The sequence below is a fragment of the Hipposideros armiger genome, unplaced genomic scaffold (assembly GCF_001890085.2).
Source record: "Hipposideros armiger isolate ML-2016 unplaced genomic scaffold, ASM189008v1 scaffold_52, whole genome shotgun sequence".
Lineage (NCBI taxonomy): Eukaryota > Metazoa > Chordata > Mammalia > Chiroptera > Hipposideridae > Hipposideros > Hipposideros armiger.
Window position 1 is genome coordinate 3,688,370 of NW_017731402.1, and position 20,367 is coordinate 3,708,736.

The following is a 20,367-nucleotide window of genomic DNA, read 5'->3' on the forward strand; positions in this document are numbered from 1 at the left end:
TGCAGCAGGGCCGGTTCAGGGGGAACTCAATTTCCCTTAAAGGGACCCAAACCGAGAGCTCGAAGTGGGAGGCCGCAGTTCTGTTTAACTGATCCAGTAAATGTGGGATGTGCTGTCAGAAAGCACTGGGCCGCTTCCTGCAAAATCACTGAGAGCTTTCATAAAAATCAAGATGTATGAAATAAATTAGTGAAGGAATGGGGTTCTGGTAAGATCCTTGCTCTCCCCCTGAATGCAGTCTCTGTCATTCCAAAGACGCAGGCACCTGTGAGAAGAGAAACTAAAAATATTCAAGCACAACATCTTCATCTATTGAAGAGTCATTTTGTCGCACATGGCTGGAAACCGGGTTTTCTAGAAGTTGCCAGCAATTATGCTATCGGCCTCTGCTGCTGGATATTAATGGCTTCCCAATGCACTCAAGAACGGAGGCTGCTCAGGGGGGCCCAGTGGGCCTCGGAACCAAGTCAAGCCATTCACTGGTTTGCTAGCAGCAGCAATAAAGTTCAAGTATTTCGACAACTGAGGGCAGAGTGCCTGGTGGTGCAGCCTGCCCTTAGCCTGCCCCAATCTCTTTAGTGATTCCCAACCCCAAACCCCATCCCACACCCCCAGTGGCTGGGATGGCTGATGTGGCCTAGTTCTGAGGTCTCCTCATCCCTCTTCTGATACCTGGGCAGGGAGGAGAAGCCAGCTGGTGGGTCCTCTCACTTGCTGGCGGTTCGTTAGTGGCAGGGTGTCTCTGGTGTCTACTCCCATGAGGGAGGACTCTGTGGAGATCCTGATGGTCTGAGTAGGTGGTGGGTGTGACTTTCATGGGAGTGGCATTCAGCTTCACCCCAGGTCCTCTGTCACTGGGGACCTGCCAGAGAAGGTGGCTTGTCTTCCATTGATCCGTCCTGGGGGGGGCGCAAGCCCCCAAGCCCTTCTGAAGGCACTCCTTGGCCCTGCCCCTCTCTCACCTTTTCTGTACCTTATCATGAAGGTCAGGAAGAGCTCAGGTGGGTCGTGTTGGTATCTCCTGAGGCCTAGGGAACTGTGTTGGGGGGGCTGTCCTCTTCTTCCCAGACATGGCACTTACACCCCACAGGTCCCTTGTGCCCTGCTGGCACAGGCGCCCAGGGCTACCCAGCCTCTGTGCTCACTCGAGCTGCCGGAGGGCACGTCAAACTGTCTCACCCTCCCACATTACATGTGCCTTTAGCAAAAGTGATAACAAAATGGTGAGCAGAGCAACATCACCAAAACGTGGGTGCCTACCAAAGAGAAAGGGGCATTGGTGCCAACAAAGGGAAAATCACATTCCTTTTCTAAAAATAAATGTGCTTGTCATGCATCACTGGCTTCTAAAGAGCATGAGAAGCAGCTTATAATAAAAGGTGCTAGTGATTTAATATTCTTAGAAACAGAGGAAAAGGAACCAGAGCCACCGGAGAAGTGGAGAGGTGCAGAAACAATTGTGTCTAGAACTTTGGGCGCAGGTTTGGCTCTCGTACCCAACATATAAATGACCTGGCCATACACCATCTCATTCAAACATCACAGCCACCGAGGGAGAGGCCGTAACCAGCCCCACGTCGGAGACGAGGACACTTGGGTCAGAAAGGTGCCTTAGTCGTGTCCCACCACGTGCCAGTCAGTGGCATAGGGGCACCAGACTCAATTTTTCTTATTCTGAGTGTGATTCTTTCTTCCACATGTGTGCCCTGAAGGGAATAATCAGAGTACTATTAAAAGCTGAAATTCTTGATTCCATGGGTGCCACATGCATATATAATATAGTAAGCCGCTCACCCCCATGCATGGTCTCTCACCTGTCCTATCACCAACTGTTGTGCACTCCCTTTTACTATTTCAATTTTGAAACATGTTACTATCATACCAACTCCCAAAAGTAAGTGTAAGAAATCTTACCAGATTTGTGGTCGGATCCTTTTCCATTCTGTTTTATTGCTGGGACAACGATCAATTAGTCCATACTGAAGTGTGAATGGATTAACGGGCCATGCTCTCAGCCAAGTTATTGAAACCTCATTGAGGGGACTTTGGCAATGAGGCTTTAGCTGGAAGATTTCTACCCTTCAAACCCCAAAGCACCCATTTCCTTCTCATGGTGGCCATTGTGACAGTTTCCCCGATGTCCCTCCAGACAAATAAGGACATATTTACTCTCCTCCCCATTTTCATTGAAATGCAAATAGGCAATATAAGCTACTGAGTATCCTGCTATCTTTTTTTACTTAATAAAAATTTGAGAGTGTTCTAGGAGTTTTGAAAGAACAATTGATCTTTGAGGTTGTTTCATTGGTTAGTTAAATCACACACACACACACACACACACACACACTTTTCACATTTCACATTATTTTAATGGCTTCCAAATACTTTATGAATATACCTTATTTTATCTGACCTTTCTAATAGATATTTGATGTGTTTCTATTCTTTTGCATAAAAGCAATACTCCTCTGTTGTACATATCTGTAGGATAAATTCCTAAAAGTAGAGCTGAGCATCAGAAGCTACGGGCATCTGTAATTTTAATAAGTATTCATAAACCGTCGTGTAGCTTGTAGGTCGTACACCCTCCCCGGCAGTAGATGACAGTGGCTGCTTCTTGGGCTCATGGCAACACCATGTAAAACTAGCAGTGAATTTCCACAGTGAGCCAGAGGCAAGAAGGTCACCAGCCTGAGATGGTTAGGCCCTCAGTGGTGTCCTGTGGGGACATGTGGCTGCCCAGGGGAAGAAGTCAGGCAGCCACCAGGAATATGAGAAGCTCTGAGGCCAGCCCCACCCACCTCTCAGCCCTGCTGAATTGGAGCCAACCGATAGGCCCCGTAACCCACAAGAAGGAGTTGAGGTTGGTGCTGAAATACCTCTGCCTCTCTTCAAGGGGAGGTGAAATCCAAGTGTGTGGCTGAATCCCAAATGCTCAAAGGCAGTTGCCCACGTTTGCTGGTCTTCGTGCACAGGCTGCCTCTCGACTGTCTAGCACACAGCACTAGTAATAATTGCGGGCAGTAATAATTAGTTCTCGCTCTACTGGCAGGGATATGCTTTCTCCAGCAAGATAGTGAAGCCTGAGAGAGGAGGGCGCCATCTTTGCCTACCCCTGCCCCTCACTATCCCAAGCAAAGGTGGTTTGATTAATTGGAGCCTCCAGTAATGGCCTTTGACCTCCGTCTTCCGGTTTCCAGTCAACAGAAGACATGCCCCTCTTCGGCTTTCTGAGGACAAGGCTGGTGGCCATCCTTGTTCAGTGTCAGGCAATTCTCTAGCCAAAGTTCACCACACTCTCCTTTGGGGCTTAGCTACCACTGTGAAGTGTCAGAGGATAGAACTGTCCCCGCCCCCTTCCCTGCGTTATGCTGTTGGCCTCTCCTGAGAAACAGCCCGAGGTACCGCCTGTCTTCCCTATAGGGCATGACTGGAGTACCTGTCAGCAGCTAAGGCATCCGGATGCGTCTTGTTCTTCTCTGTGATAAATCCCCCAGTGACTAATATTCATGGGAGGAGAAGGGGAGAAAAGAAACTTAAGAAGCAGAGGATGAGACACTAAATATACTTGCCATGGAGTGACTGAATCAGAAACCCCCAATGTCAGAGCTTCGAGGGGGTTCTGTCAACGTCTCTTAGTTTTGTCAGTGAGAAAACTGAGGTCAAGCAGGTGGGAAACTTGTCACAAAGCAAAGTTACCATCGTCGGCAGCCAATCCCCACTGATCCGCGATTCCTCATCGGGGGGTTATATGAGTTTCATGGAAACTGGCTTTCTGCCTTACAACGAATGGTTGAAAACTTCTGCACCTAAAAGTTTGCTACGACACCAACCCAACGGATGGATATAGTCACAGAAGGTGTGTGACCTTCTGGAAGCTTTTCTTATTTCCCAATCAAACCAGATAAGCCTCCCTTGGGAACACGTGCCTTGGCAAATGGGTCCCCAACAGGAGTTTTGTGAGTACCTTCCAAGGTGATAATGATTAACAACCAAATGCACTTGTAGTCAGATTGATCGGGACAGATACTCTTCAGGCTGATCTCAGTACTTTTTTAAAGAGTATTGATAGTCTAAGAAGGTAAGGAGACGATTCTTTGGTGCTGATTATCCTGGTCTTTTCTCCCTTTCTCCTTTCCTCCCCAGCTGCTTTGGCCAATAACTTCTTGTGCCTCTGGACAGCTAACCTGCCGGCTCTAGCTATTCCATGTATTCCACCATCTCTGGGCAATGGTGCATCTCCATGTGCCATTTCTTACCAGCCGGCTGGGTCGCCAATTCTTTTTCACTTTTTAAGTATCCTATTTCTATTATTGGTAATATTATCATTAAACTTTCCTTATTGTGCATCAGGCTTGAATCTCAACAACTGGCTGATAGCCAGCAAACAGTAGCGTCTTTCCAGACCCAATAAGCATTATTCTGACATTCTCATAGTATTAAGGATACAATAATGATCAGACATAGGTTTTAAAATATATGAAAACAGAATCCGCCACACAGGCACAGCCTATAAATCAACATCAGACATTCTGTGGTTAACATATTGATGATATTGGTTATTAACGTGTATACGTTGAATAGGATTTCATTATTTTAACAAAGGTTATCATTTACCTTCCAATCAAGCTATTTAAATGGCTTTCTGCAGTCTGCCCAAATATTTCCTGAAATCCCACCAGTGGAAATTCGGTCCTTTATGTTAATGTTTCACCCTCTCGAGGCTCCTCTTTCAAAATGCATGAGTCCTACCCCTCAACTTATCTCCAACCAATATGCTTATCTTTACCTAAAATCAGCTTTTCTACAGTTACTAACTGCCTGTTTGCTGGCATCTATCTCCCATCAAACCATGCCTTTTTGAGAACAGACTGTGTCTATTCATTCATGAGTGTCTCCAGGCCTTAGAATGGTACCTTCCACGTAGTAGGCATGCAATAACTATTGACTGAATGAACAGCACATCTGCCTGCTAAACCACATCCTTTGCCCTAGACTAGTGGTTCTCAGGTATAATGACCCCCTTTTAAAAAAATCCACAGAACCCCGCCCCCCAACACGCACACAACAGCAGGTTAAACTTTTAAGATCTCTTAAGATAATATATAGGGCCGGCTGAGTGGCGCGATGGTTAAGAACTGGCTTGGGACGCCAGAGGGCCCCGGTTCAGATCCCACATATGAGGGCCAGTGACACTGCCCTCTACAGCTAAGATGCTGAACAACAGCTCAACCTGGAGCTGGGCTGCTGTGAGTCACCGGTGATGGCATAGGCTGCAGCCCCTGTGGCAGTGGGTTGCCATAAGCTACCATGTGTAGCCAGCAGCCAGCGTGAGCGGCCAGCAGCCGCAGTGAGTGGCCGTCCAGAAGCCGGCGACTGATCTGCCTCACCCGGGAAGAGCGCAATGATGGTGCCAACTTGGGCCAGTGAAGAAATGTCCTCCACAACTAGACTGAAGAGCAAAAAGGGCAGCAACTTGTCTGTTCCCCTCCCCCCACTTCCCCAATAAAAATCTTTAAAAAAAGAAAAAAGATAATATGTAAATGACCAAAAGTTATATTGAATTCAATAGAACACTGAAATAAATTTCTGTTTCATAAATCACAACAGTACCCATGTATACATATGCAAAGGCTTGGTGCCCACGTGGATTTTCAGGTCTTTGCAACCTCCCTGAGGCATCCCTTCCCCATATCTGACATCCACGAGGGGTGAGGTCCTTAAAGCAGGAAAGAACCTTGAAAAACCCGGGGTCTCGGCTTCCCCTAATTCATAATTTTGCCAAGAGATGGTCCCAACTCTCAAGATTAATGGAAAGTAAGAATGATCCTGAAAGGGAGGGGTGGGCGGGGGGGGAGGGTAATGGATAACAATGTAGTCAATATTTGGAAAGTCAATTATTTCCCACAGAACATAATAATGCTTGTTCCAGTGGCTGGCCGATATTGAAGTCTAACGCTGATGCATGGAAATAATCGTCTTTGTGTACCCCAATTCCTGGGAGCAGCATGAGCCAGGAACATGGATGGAAATGTGGGCTACAGATTCCTGTCCTGCAGAGCCTGGAGCTCCCACAGCTAGTGCTTCATGTCTTTCCACTTTGGGTCCCCATCCCCACCACCACATTGCAAGGCAGCTCAGAACGGAAGGTGTGCTAGGTGGTGTGGTCCTTCTGAAGCAGAGACCACAGGAGACACCCACAAACTTCTATCCCCCTTTAGCACCAGCTCTGTTTTCTCCACTGCCCCCACCCCTTACATGGACTTCACCGAAGCCTCTTAACCTCCTCTCTTACCTTCCCCACCCCCTCTTCTCACTGCCAACTAAGCGATCCTGTCCACATACGATTAACACCCTTTGATAGATTCCCAGTGCTCTTGGATAAAGATAAAACCCCAACCTTTGCCCCCAAGTCCCATAGGAAGCACCTTGCCTACCTTGTGGCTCATCGTGCACCGTCTCCCACTCTGTACCTGGTCCAGTCACGTGGACTTGCCATCTGTTCCCTGTCTCAGGCTTTCACACATACTGTTCCCTGAACCTGGTATCTTTCCAGCCCCTTCCCTGTGCCTGCACAATTCCCACCCCTCCTTCAGCGCTCAGGCCAAACCTGGCTTCCTAAAAGATGCCACTGCTAGGCCAGGGCCTTCGTTACATCCACTTAATACCCCAGACACATATGCTGCAAGCACTCTGAACTGTCTCATGCCCTTCCAGGACCAAATTCAAGCTCCCCTAACTCCAACTGGACTGACCCCCAGACTGCTGAGTGTCAAAGCCCTCTGCTTCCAATTGGAGGTCACGTCTGTTGGTGCTTGCAGCTTCACCGTGACCTCTAACATCAAGCCAGCCAGCCTTTCTCTGTCCTTTGATGTCTTGCTGCACCTGTTCTCAGCTTTTAGATGAGAGACCATGTTTTCCTGCATCTGTGGCCAGGTTCAGAGGTCTTGGGGCTCTGCTTTTGATCACACCTCCAAGCAATTAAAGAACAGCAAGGTAAAAAATCCTAAACATAAAGCCCCACCCCATCTCCCAACCACTAGCCCACTTCCCAAGGGACCACCATCAGTTATGTTCTTTGTGGCCTTCAAGGAAAAAAAAGTATGCTATTATCACCAAATAAATACATATACAAATGCACATAAGTATTTATTAACCCTTTTATTTATGCCAAATGTATTCTGATCTTTTGGTCTTAGGAGGTATGGGATTAATCATCATTCTTACCCAATTCTTGGTGTTTTTCTTTTTCTGTTTAAATGTCTGCACAATATTGTATGGCTCTATTATTACATTATTACATTGCATGACTGTATTATTTACTTAACCAGTGTACCATACAGATATTTAGTTTTAGTTTTTTGCTTTTACAAACAATGCTGCAATGAATATTTTTTTATACATGTCTTAGGGTGCTTTTGTGAATATATCTATACGAGTATAGTAAATTCCCAGTGATAGAATTACTGGACCAAGAGGAATGGTAACTTTGGTAGATATTGTCAAATTATCCTCCAAAAAATAGATGATGAGTACTTCCATCAAAAGAGTTTGAGAATGGCAGATTGCCCACATATGGTCAATACTGGATAATGACCAGCTTTTTAATTTTCACTTACTTGCTCACGAAGAATTGATATTTCATCTACATTTTTATAAGAGTGAAGTTAACCACATTGTCATGAGTTTATTTTTCTGTAAACTCCATGTTCATATTGTCCTGATTTTCATCTTGACTTACTCAACCTTGATTTACATGAATGATCTATAAACTGAAGAAATGTAACTGTGTTGCTAATATTCTCCTGTTCTTGTTTGTTTGTTTTTCTCTTTGACTTAATTATTTCAATCATGTAACATTAGAAATTCTTGATTTTAGGCTTTGTGTACTGCTTAAAAATGCATTCCCTGGCCCCAAGTTATGTACATTTTGATCAATTTTAAAGAGCTAGACAATTGCCGCATGAGGTCTTAATGATTCACACTCTGTCTGTCTCCTCTCAGCCCCCTTGAGGCATCACAGCTTAAACAAAATGCTGACACTTGATCTTCCTTTTGACAGTCCTAGCTGGGATTTCTCCCGTACTCATAAATTCAGCCAAAATAGCCAATAGATTTAAGGTTAATTCAATGGATTTTTTCCCCCCTAGTTCCAAACTCTTGTTTGGATTATTGATTACTTTCAAATGCCCTTTGCACAACCTGGATTGAAGAAGACATCCCACAAACTCAGGTCTAATTAAAATCCTGTCCTTAAAGCAGAAGAATCTATTTGAAAGTTTTTCCTAAAGCTTTTGGAGAAAAGGAGCTCCCCAGTTGCCTTTGGTCTTCTCTATGCAGCATCTCCAGCTGAATCATTTCTAAAAGTAGTGGGATTTTTCTACTGGCCTATGGAGTAGCTTTGTATGTATGGGGGGGGTGAATGGGGGGGGGGACCATTAGAGGAGACCACAGCAGCACAAACCTGGGAAAATTCAATATGTCTGACGTTCTGGCATCATGGGCCCTTTCCCTCGTGAGTTTTAGCTTATAATGTTTGGAGTTTTACAGTTTATCAGCCCTTTCCAGTAAATCAGCACACTGCTGTTTTTACACAGCAATACTGAGGAGAGTCCTACTATTGTTGACGACTTTTTTTTATGTAAGAAAATGTAGTCTCCAGGAGATGAAGGTAACAGCTACAATAGAAAGGGCTAAGCTGGGTTGCAAATCTCCGTCTTAGGACTCTGTGCCTCCTGGTCCTTCCCCAATTCTCCCTGTCCTACCTGGTCAACATTGCCTTTCATGTAATGGAAGAGCAAATGTTAAATGCAACACTTTTATTAAAATAATCATGTGCTCAAGAAATGAAGTAACTCTAAAAAAGCTGACCTTCCACCTCAAAAAAGAGCTGAGCCAGGTCAGCATGCTGGCGTACATTCAGATGGGGCTGCTGTATAAACTACAGCATTCCTAGTTAGATTTGCATTCCAGATTAACAATGAATAATTTTTAGTATAAGTATGCCCCAAATATTGCATGGGCTATACTTATACTTAAAAATGATTTGTTTGTTTGAGATGAAAACTTAACTGGGTGTCCTGTGTTTTTATTTGTAAAACAGGCAATTCTAGTTGAAGAGAGACAGTTCTTCAATAGCTATAACAAGATTTGTGATATTCTTGGTCTGAGGAAGTATTAGTTGTAGCATTTGACTTCCCTATACCACAATGAGGAAGGTCATTTTCTAACACTTAAGATCTCAGGTAAAAAGCTTTTGCCCATTTTTCTTGGTACCAAACTAAAAAGTTAACGCAATATGTTCAAAGTCCTTCAAAAATTACAAAACAAAACAAAAAAATGTGTGCAATTATTTATATATAAAGGTATCTTTGCATGATTGTTAATAATGCTTTTAAAAAGGAGAACCCAACTTACTTCCAAATAGGGTTTAGGTGAATAATAAATTCAGTCAATAGAACATAATAAAATAAAATCCAAAGTTATTTTAAAGAGTGTTGATACAGGTATTCCTTGACCTGAAAGTGTGTTAAGGATAGACTACTGAATGAAAAAAAATACAGGTTGCTAAATTATCATATTTTTGCAAAACAATTGCATTTTGTCTATTAAAGCATACCTTTCCCCCTTGTGTTTTAACATCCCTGAAATTAGGATGACTTTAGAATTAATGGCATCATGATTGCTGTTGGCCAGCTGGCAGATATGAGAAACTTTCACTAGGTGGATGCCTCAGTCATTGCTGGTCCTGATGTCACCTCAACTGAGCTACCTGCATTGTTGGCACAACATATTTTGAGTTTGCCACAATGTCTTCCAAGATTACACAAAGATTCAGCATTGAAATGAAAAGTTATTTTCTAAGCAGACGCATGAAAACAAAATAGAAGAGACTAAATTTGATTTTAATGATACAAATTTTCTTTTTGTCTTGGAGAAACAATCACAGTCCTATATTTTCTTGCAAAGCAAGAAACAGCCAAGTGCTTTACAGACTCAAGGAAGGAAGAGACTCACAGGTGGATGAAGGGGTGTTGTACTTTGTTACTGAGAAATGTGCAAAAGGATTGCCTGTCATAGACCAAGTAAAGCAGCTGAAGACAATTATTAATAATTTGTTCCTAGGTCAGTTAAGCAGGGATAGAGCAGGCTGGGGCAGAGCCATCTTTCAGTGAGCTTCATAATTCCTCGTTCATAGAAGGACCTGTTTTATTGGCAAAAAGCTGAATTTGGTCTTAACCACATGAAGCCCTCAGCCTGAGGTTTGAATCTTAGGAGGTGACAGGAAAGCAGGGCAGGAGGGACAACAGTAGAAAAGGAATGAAGGGCACAGCGGGATGCTCTCGCAGGAGCCCAGGTGTGACAGTAAGACCCCTGATGAAAGAACTGGTTTGGCACCTGGCTCAGTGGATTTGGGAGTCTGGCTCTGGAATAAAAGACGAACACTATGCCGATTCCATTCTCTGCCCGCCTCTAAAAACAAAAGTGAAACAAAGCAGCTGCAGTCAGGACAGATAGCAAATCAATTAACTTGATGTAAAGAGGGGGGATTGCACACAGAACTTGCTATCTAAGTGGGGTCTATGAGAAATGCACTCAGGGATGGGCACAAAAGAGGAACACATACCCAGGGTTTGTACCCACATTTCTCAGCCTAACACTGGACCCAGAGAGAGGCAGAGGGGACATGTTTCCAGGGTTCCTCCTCCTGGTATCATCATGGTTCACTTTTTAACTTCCTGCTCAAACCATGCCTCAGTGAGGCTGACTGTCCCACTATTTTAACTTGAATTCTTCCCCCCAAACTCACTACCCCCTTCTCTGCCTTCCTTTATTTACTTTGTTTATGGCTTGCCTCCTTCCAGATGTAAGCTTCATGAGAGAAGGCATTTCAGTCTGGTGGTATTGGTTGTTGGGTTGGTTGGTTGGTTGGTTTTTGTTCTTGCATATACCCACTACACAATATAGCGCTAAGGACATTGTGGCCTTCAACAAATATGTCTCGAATGAGTAAACGAATGAGAATTGATTGGAGATTCTTATTTGATGTTTTAAAAACGATTTACTTAGGGTATTTGCTCATCTTCAGAAGGGAGCGGGAAGCCAGGCAGAAGGTTTAAGGGGCCTGCATCCTAGGCGTTCTCTCATTAGAAACCCAGAGCAGTGGCCTAGCTCTGGAAAAACGAGGATGGAAACATAACATTTTGACAGAGTGCCAGAGAGAATCTAGTCTAATTTTGTCATTTAAAGAAAAGGAGGAAAGGAGAACCAAATGCAAGGCATTAATCTTGACTGGATGATAGTTTAAAAAGAAGAAGACGGAGGAGGAGGAGGAGGAAGAGGAGGAGAACAACTCTAAAAGATATTTTGGAGATAATTGGGAAATTTGAAAATGAGCTAAATATTAGATGCTATTAGGGAATTACTGTTAATTTAGCTCTGACAATGATACTCAAGTTAAGTAAAAAACTCTTTTTCTTTGGGGATATATGCTGAAGTGTTGCTGGCAGAAGTAACAAAATGTTTGCAGCTTGTTTCAACTGCCTTTGGGGAGAGGGCCCCTACCGCTCATTCACATGATGGGCTCCCCTTTACCCCCAGAAGTCAGGCCCCTGCTTCCCGCATGCCTACCGGTGTTCTGAGCTTGTTTCCACGGATAAGAGCAGGACCTTTAGTGGGAGAAGGTGACACGTGTCTGACTACAGTGATGAAACCAGGACGAGCTGACAACATGCTGTTTTCACTTGAGTCCTGGGTTGGGACATCGGTGTGAAAGTGATTTTGATTCTCTTGATAGCAAACCTGAGACTATGGCGGGTCAGCCTCCTTCCAGTCCCCATGTGCTCAGCCCTGACCCTTGAGGGCTAACCTCCACTCCTGTGGTCTCTTTTCCTTTACGGTCCCATAAATAACCAATTAGACGATACAGCTCAGGACCTTTGTAATTTCTCTACGTCCATCTTTGCTTTTCTGTATTCATCAATAAAAACGAATTCATCTCCTGTTTCACCTAAGGGTTCAGAGCCAATGACAAGCAAGCATTCTCAGCTTTACTGCACAGGGAGGAAACGAAAGACTCAGAAATATAATGTGTCAAGTCCAAAGGCAAAAATCCAAATGGCAAATAATATCGAATGAGCCCCGGATTCCCAGTTCCCAAATTCCTGCCTCCCTCCTGGCAAAAGTCGGGCATTCTTCATTGGAACTGACCACCACATAGTTTTTATTTTTATTTTTCCAGAAAGCCTGAAACTCAGGCAGGAAGGTGAGAAAACCAGTCAGTCACCCCCAAGGGGCAGGGCCTGCTTCCAGCTGCAACCAGTGGAAAGTTACCTGCTTTTGTTTTTTTACTGTTTGTGAGACCCAGTTTTGCAGCCTGTATCTGAGGACAAACAGGGATTGAGCTGTTCCAAACTGAACTTCAACCTTGCAGGATTCAAATCTATCTTATCTTAAAAGAATGCATCCCCTTCGGTTTAAACAAAAAATGTTTTTAAAAAGATCATTTTAAAGACAGCTTAGGTAGGGGCTGTGTGATTTGCTGGAGGAAGTTTGTTAAGGATTATAAAGAGGATAAGACTGGTCTTCTGTCTGACATTCAGAATCCTTGTAGTACCATGGCTGGGGATTTAAAGGAAATCATTTGAACATGGAACATTTGTCTTCATCACGGTTTTTCAAAAGAAGGGCAAATTTTGGCAAAAATGCATCAACTTTTGTAGACCAAAGGAAGCTGATGAAAGTGACCCGGATATCCACGCGGTGAGGCCAGGGAGTGGGAGGGACTTGTCCTGCCCTTTGAAAGAATAGCTCCATGGTGGACTCAGGAATCTGAGTGACTTTAAAGAAGAAAAACCAACAGTAATTCTGAAAAGAAATAGGTCTGCCTTAACCAGGAGAAGCAGCTTAAAAATGTACAAAGGAAGTTACCACAGGCCATTCCAGCAATACCACCTTTGAAAAAAAACCAGATGTTTTTCCCCATTTCACGATGAACATTTGGACTCTCGCCAAAGGCATGTGCCAGGCTTTGGAAGGCCACAGCTAGTCCCTCATGGGAAGCCCCTGCTCTTTTCAAGGGGTGAGTTTGCAGGATGACCTCAGGTGGTCTGAGGCCACCAACAAAGGGGTCTCCCACAGGCATTCAGACACCAGATAGCAGTACCTCTTTGGGCTCATTTCTTGAGATCAGCTAGAAGTTCTTGGGAAAGAAAAAGAAAAAGCCACAGCACATTTGCTTTCCACGTTCACCTGAAAAGAAACATGATACCTAAGAGCAAATGTAGAGCAAAATGACAGTCCCGGCTAAAGGCTGCCCCCCACCTCTCACCACCATGGACTTTGCCCAGGATAACCAGACCTCACTTGAGATTGCATTTATTACTAGGGAGTACAGCAGATAGCTCCCTTTCAAAGCTTAAGAAAAGCAAAACGACAAAGTGGCCTCAGAAGAAAAAGAAATGATCAGAGACATTAAAAATAATAGCAGCCGAGAGACTACAGTTAGGACCAGCGGCAGCCTTCTCCAATGGCTGTTTCTGTGGTTGCTTTTGGATGTATCCACCTTTCCTACTAAGTTGTAAACTCCGCTTGTCTTGCTCACCTTTGCATTACCAGAGCTGAGCAGGCAAGGAGGAACTTAATAAATAATTGTTGGCATGAACAAATAAACAGATTGTAACTACGTCAGAAATGGTTGGCTCAAGAGGACAATGAGATTGGCTTCCAGATATTGATCAAGAGCCTTAAGTAGGATGAGCCAAGGATTTTTTAATTTATTAGGTTCATAGGACCAAGTGACTTTTCAGGGTCTAGAAATCTGAGGAAGTGACAATGTCATAAACCGTAGTCTTTCTGTAAGGAAAGAGTTAACCACGTTTAAACCCGGGTTTCTGGGGGGAATCGTGTTCACCAGGAGCAACTGCCTGCTCCACCAGTTGGCCTCCATGTCTGCCTGCACTGCACCCCCACACAGCAGCGGTGGGGGGGGATGCTAGGCTTTCTGGTCTTGCTTAGTGTGCTGGACCAAAGGTGACGATGACTTAGTGGGCTAAGGTCATGCCCTCCCTCCCTCCGAATCGATGATTTAATGTGACTTATCAGAAAGAGAAAGAACTGTTTACTTTAAAACCTTGGATCCCATAAAGGGAGAGGGGAAAGGCTTAAACCCCACAGAAGCTCAAGGCTCAAGCCCACAGCCGCCCCTCTGCAGCCCGCAGAGCAGGGAGGCTGGAAGGCACCACCCCTCTGGCCCGAGAAGGGGCCCTGAGCCGAGAGAAGACTCAAGCTGCCTGAAAGGTAAGTGCCTCTTCCCCCTACACTCCTTCCAACTCCCCATGTGAATTAGGCTAATCTTTCGGGTGGTCAGTAACTTTGAAAAGTGGGGGTGAGCTGTGATCTAGGTGTTTAAAAGGACCCCACATGACACCTGAACAAGGTGAAGTGGTAACGTACACTAGTTGAATTTGTCTGCCTTGATTATTCTGCTTCTTCAGAAAGCCTGAGAAAACTAGAGACCTTCCTGGAGGTTCCTTCTCATCCCCATGGAGGGAAAGGATAAGGCTAGGAAGGAATCGAGGGCCCAGAGGTGGCGCGGACTTGTATTTCAGCCCTTGTGTGGCAACACATGAAGCCATTTCCTGTTTTATGATGGTCTGATTTAACAAGAGCACCAAGGCCATCAAGATTCCACCCGACGTCTCACTAGAATTAAGGAGGTTTATTTGACCAGGAATCCCTCCCTTTTCCGAGCTTGTGGGCAAAGCTCAGTCTGTTTCATTCTCCTACTTCTAAAATGCCAGTGTCCGAGATGCTTTTCTGTCCACCTCTTATTGTTCCATTGACGGCATTGGAAATAGCTGGACACCTGCACAGAAATGGGACTAGTTCCTAGGAACCCCCAGGCCTCAGTAATTCTCTTACAAAGAGCCTATTGAGACCCCAACTTGGCTGAACATTTGCTCAATGATCCCCTCTTCACCCTTGGTTGGTGATACATGGATAATAGATGCATGAATCAGAAGTGTCCATATTTTCCCTTCTAGATGCATTTCAATGAGAAAAGAAATGCATCTTTGCTCCCTATGGACGAGAACATTCTATTTTAGAATTTCCATGTACTTTCAAAGTGACAAGACTCAGGCATGTGATACTGATTTTTCCTTTGTCTAGACTTTCACAGCCTAAAAGAATCAAATGGATGCATTGAACACATCTATTCAAAATGACAGAAAATATGGAGTTAGGAAAAAGCATTTCTTTCTCTTTTTTTTTTTTTGGTGCTGATGGACTAGGTTTGCAGCAAGATAACAATTCCTGCTCCCCAAAGCACTCTTTTCTCAGTCCTCTGGGGTTGCCCCTAGAATGTTCTCAACCCCTGGAAAACAAAATATGGAAGCAAAGACAAGCTGCTCGTGCCCAGATCTGATCTAAGAAAGAAATAGGAAGCTTAGAGATATCCCTGGTACTTGCAAATCAAAGACATCTTACATGGAGCTGTGATGCACACAGAATACTTACAGGTTGAAGAATTTGCTAGAGGGTTAGGCTTTGTCAAGGCTCCCTCCTTGATGAACTCCCCCTCCCCATGACATAAAAAGAGGGGCAAACCCAGCCCTTCCTGTTTTCATACCCATGGGCTCAGTGGGAAGACTGCAATCTGAATTGAGCACAGCAATTAGAAATGTCTTAGAGAGTCAGTTCAGGCTGGGAAGGTGAGGAACAGAGGACAGGGACACAGCACAAAATTTTCATTTAAATAGACAGCCATTTAGACATGCCTAGCCCTGGATTTCTCTCAGGAAATTTTGGGAAGCAAGGCACAGAGAGAGATGGTGGGGGATGAATGTGGCTGAGATCAGTGGAGAGAAGCTCCGTAGGAACTTTCTAGGCCTTTTCTGAGCTGTAGAGAACTGCGCTGGCACTTGAACATGTCACCCCGATTAATATCCAACATCTTTGCTGTCAGCATGAATTTTTTCACAGGAAATCACAGGTGTAATTATTTCCCAACCATCTTATATACACTTTCTGTAATTATTCACTGGCACTATTGAAGTTCAGTTGTTAAATTTAAACATACTAGAACAAAAGATTTTTTTACACCTATAGAATGAGAAATAACCTTGTGAATTTAAGAAAAATATCCAAGTACATGCTGGCATTAACCACTTCTAATGGTTTTCGTTAGTAACATATTATTGGATGACCTTTGAAAAAAAATGAAAACATTCTGCTTGCTTGTTTAAAGTGCTTTGCAGGTTGACAGTTGACAGAGTTGAACAGCGCCTACAGAAACGATCAAAGAAGTAATAAAAGATGAGGTCCGTTATAGCTATGTTTAAAAATGGTGCACAAGGCTGAGAACATAATAGGCATGCAATAAACATGTGTTTATTGATTGATGCAATAATACCATAAAATTATTGTACTGCACAATGAAGTATTTCACTAGTAATTTGCTAAGAAATTAGCCCGAGGCCCATCTCTCAGCATTAGCCCTAACTTTTCAAGCTTGTTGACAAGCAGTGTAAAAATAGGAGAAGTTTTAACCTCTCAATTTCAGAAGAGCGTTTTTGCAAGAAGGAATTTTTATTAGGAATCCAACACACAAAGAAACTTTAAAAATTGCTTAAATTCTAATTATTTTTCTCAGCACAAAAGCACGGCATGAAATTAGAAATTAATAAAAACAGAGACACAAAAGGAGGAATAAAAGGAAACCCTAATTCCACCCACCACTCAAAGATAACTATGGTTAATGTTCGATGTTTTTGCCCCTGGCATATATGCACTTTTCACAGTAAAAAGGGCTCATACTGTGTATATTGTTTTGTAAACCGCTTCATTTCAATAACATATCTTGAATCTCTTGCCAAGTCAACAACCATTTTTCTACAATATCCAGTGACTAGGGTGTATCATAAATATATTACCTTTTCTTATAATTGGACATTTAGGTTGTTTGCGGTTTTTACTATTATAAACAATGCTTTCATGGACAGCCTTATAGGTAACACTTTCTACAAATTTGTGGAAAAGAAAATCTTTTGTGGAAAAGAAAATCTCTTCTACAAATTCAAGGACTTTTTCCTTGAGATAAATTTCCTGGACCAAAAAAAGAAAGAAAGAAAGAAAGAAAGAAATAGAGGTTTATTTGGGGGAGGAGTTTGGAAAGATTTACCTGTAATGCATTAACTCCCTCCTCTCTTTTCTTCTTCCCTGTTTACTCTTCCTTCCTTTTTCTGTCTTTCGCAGATGATTAAAAGCCTGAAGCATACAGAGCTCACCCAGGGAAGTGAAGGGGTCTCAGAGGCTGCGTTAAGGTCCTGAGAAGCAAAATGGGCCCAAACCCTTGGCCCACCTAGAGCCCTCCAAGCACATCCCACCAGGACCTTTTAAACTAGTGAATCGTTCACCTCCCATTGCTTCTTCACAAATGAACCAAGAGGTTCCTGGAGCCTCACGCCATGGTCAGCAATGACCCTTGAGTGGCCAGGAAGTGGTTTCTATTCTAGGTCCCTCAGGCAAAGACAAAGCAGGTGAGCCTGGCTAAGGTGTTAGGAGTAGAAGGGCCGGGAATAATCAGAACTAGTTAATCACATGTGTGTGTCCACCATGGCTGCACCCAGAGTGCTGAGGGTTGGTGGTAGCGTTTGGGGCCAGCTGGAACTCTACAGTTTGTATTCAGAGTGAGTTGCAGCAAAAGTGCCCAGGTGGAGAGTTCCACCTGAGGAGAGCAGGGCTGACAGTGGGCCAGGTAGCACTTCCCTGCTGCCTTGCAAATGGCCGCGCCCAGTAAAGGCAAGCCAGGGTCACAGACAGGAGCCAAAGGAAGTCAGTCACTTAATAGGAAGATAAGCAAATCAGCACAATCAAAAAGGAAAGAAAAAAAAAAAAAGGCTGAGGTGATACATCCAAAGCAAATCCAATGTTATTTGCATGTATCAATGATATCTCCATAAAACTGAAAAGCAAAAAAAGGCAGGGCTCAATGCTCCAATCCTGTGGGGACAGAGTGACTTTCATAGTATGCTAATAACTGCAGTCTTAGGTTGAAGAAGGTGATTTCATGGTCTGCATAGAATAGGGCAGTTTTACTGAAAACCATAGAAGGGTTTATTTTCAGTTGTTAAGAATGGGCCAATTTTATGGCCAAAACAGACTCTGATCAAATGTTAACTCAGTTATCCTGGGGTAAAAAACCAACTGGCCCTCAACCCTCTCCTTTTCCAGCATTTGGAAGAAAACAAAGGATTATGTAAAATGTTTATTTCCTCTCATTCTCCATTGTGGGCAGGAATCCATGTATCACTTAGAAACCATTTCCAACGGGAAACCCAGAAAGCCAGAGGGATTCAGTCACAGAAGGCTCCCTTTTGCTTGAAAATGAGTATTATTCATGAAAAATTGAATAGTTCCTCTTTCCATTTTCTTTCTTTTCCTCATCTCCCACCCACTACGATGGTGGGAAATGACTGTGGTGAATAAGATTTAAAATCTGGATGCTTCTGGATCCAATTGTTGTTACTGAGAGTAGATTACAGCCCATCTAAATGCTAGCTATATCCCCATGAAAAATAATTTTCATTTCCTTAGACGGTAGACTTTATCACATTTACCTTTGATGAATTGGGATGTGTGGTGAGGTGTGAGTAGGGGAGGGTCCATTTATTCAGTCTTATTATGGCTTATAATGTGGTCTGCCACTAAGTACTTATTTCCTAAAATCAGTTCCCTCGAGAGATTCCTTCTCTCTTAGCCCTTTTAGAAAATTGATGCAAACAGATTTCTCATCCATTTCCACAGGAAGTCTTCCTTCCTGTGGGCGGGAGGCCTTTGCGGGAGGGTAACAGGACCTAAGGCTCAGTGAGTCCCTTTATTAGTTTAACTGTTTTAGAACACAGAAGCCTATAAGTCTTTCTCTCTTTCCATTGTTGAAAATGCTCCCGCCCTTTGATCCCTGTTTTCTCTGCTCAGGTCATTATATGGAGCTGGCGAGCCTCCCTGATCATCATTGGCCGTGGTGGAGTGGGGAGGTGAAGGTAACACCTTCACAGCTACAGATATTCCTTAGCAGAGCTGTGGAGTGTGACAATGGTGTTTGTGTCCAAACTATCAAACGCCATTATCACACTAAATAGCTACTGTTAGGCAATCCTTCCACTCAATAAATGCCTTGGCATCTGTTTGGTATGCGTAAGAAGGTTCATCTGACAGCAGGGCTTCCAGTCATGTGTAATTACTGAATAAATTACGGTCCTTTTGGGGTCACAACCAATATGTCATCTGAACCTTGCCTTTCACCTGCTGTTGTTGAATACTTTAGCTGATGATAAATTTTCTTATTATTCCTGAGTCAATAAAAAGATTGCAGTGCTCCCCCACAAGCATCCAACACAGGGCTAGGCACATTGGAATTTGTTCAACCCACAGTTGTTGAGTTGAAATAAATAGCTAGGAAAGTGTTAGACACAGAAAACTAAAATTGGGTCAGATCTAGTTTATGCAAACCACACACTCATATGAAGGTTGGACAATTAAGTTCACGAACTTTCTACCATGTAAGGGCACAGTGGAAAGTTCGCGAAAAATTAAGGTTTGGGTCCTCCACACTTCATCATGGAAAAACAACTTTCTAATAAACACATGTGGCTTAACTGACCTTTCAGAAATTCTAAAACATGTTTGATTTCTAGTGATTTTAATCAATTACTAGGCTGATGACTGAATTTGTGTGCTAGTCTCTTCTTCCTTATGTTTCAGTGAACTGCCATCAGGAAATTGTACATGAGCTATGGATGAGTTTCCATGGCAAATCTGAGCATTTTAAACCCAAGAAGCTTCTGGGACAGTCAGACCAGCTGGGTGGTGTGGTTTGAAACACATTCTTTCTGTATGAGGCGTTATAAAATAAGGAGTAGGTTCTCCTTGTGACTTGCTAAATGAACCAGTATATGTTTAATCACATTGAAAGGGTTGCAGCAACCACCAGAAACAAGTTCATTCACTCATCAGCTATTCATTTATCAAATAAATATGTATCAAGTGGCCACTATGTGTCTGGCACTGCCCTAGGCACAGGAGACACCTTTAAATTATATGTGTCTGGGGCCAGCCAAGTGGCTCAGTTGGTTAAGAGTTCACTCAAGAGTGAGAGCTCTGAGCAACAGGGTCACCGGTTTAATTCCCAGCCTGAGCTGAGCTGCTGCTGAGCTGCCAACAGGTGGCAGGATGGCTCAGCTAAAAAAAAAAAACTAAAAAAATATTATATGTGTCTGACATCATTCCCACAAAAGGTGCTCACTGGCTCACATTCTGTTTGGGATCATTCTGATTGTTTCGTTATGTTTATTGGGGAACCAAATG

General features: G+C 43.5%; 1 long non-coding RNA gene across 1 annotated transcript; it reads left to right on the forward strand.

The window, feature by feature from the left end:
- The first annotated feature begins 14,141 nt into the window (after nucleotides 1-14,141).
- Nucleotides 14,142-19,662, forward strand: LOC109381745 (uncharacterized). The gene is made up of 3 exons (XR_002123804.1): nucleotides 14,142-14,298; nucleotides 17,257-17,540; nucleotides 18,979-19,662. It is a non-coding gene; the product is annotated as an uncharacterized LOC109381745 (long non-coding RNA).
- Nucleotides 19,663-20,367: the final 705 nt, after the last annotated feature.